We start from the raw sequence: 441 nt of genomic DNA, 5'->3' as shown, positions 1-441 counted from the left end.
CCCCCACCAGCAGTGTAGGAGGGTCCCCCCATCTGTCCACACCTTTGCCAGACTTTGTTGTTTTCTCTTTTTTGAACTTTGCTGTTAATGTGGGACTAAGAGGATCTCTTTATTTTTGTTTTGATTTATATCTGTCTCTCTAATGGTTTGGTAAAGTGATCGTGAGCATTTCTTAGGTTTCTTGGCCGCCTGACTGTCTTCTTTGGTGAAGTATCTCTGTTCATATCCTTTGCCTATTTTAATGGGATTATTTGTCATCTTCTTGTTGAGGTGCTGAGGTGTTCTGCAAATTCTAGAGATTGTCCTTTGTCTGGTATGTCGTTGCCAAACATTTTCTCCTTGTCAGTGGTTTGTTTTTTTACTCTTTTGGCGAAATTCTTTGACGCACATAAGCATCTAATTTATAGGAGGTCCCACTTCCCTATTTTGTCTTCTGTTTGT

The sequence above is a fragment of the Chrysochloris asiatica genome, unplaced genomic scaffold (assembly GCF_000296735.1).
Source record: "Chrysochloris asiatica unplaced genomic scaffold, ChrAsi1.0 scaffold00105, whole genome shotgun sequence".
Classification (NCBI taxonomy): Eukaryota; Metazoa; Chordata; class Mammalia; order Afrosoricida; family Chrysochloridae; genus Chrysochloris; species Chrysochloris asiatica.
The sequence above is the reverse complement of the archived record's forward strand: the minus strand, read 5'-3'. Positions refer to the sequence as shown.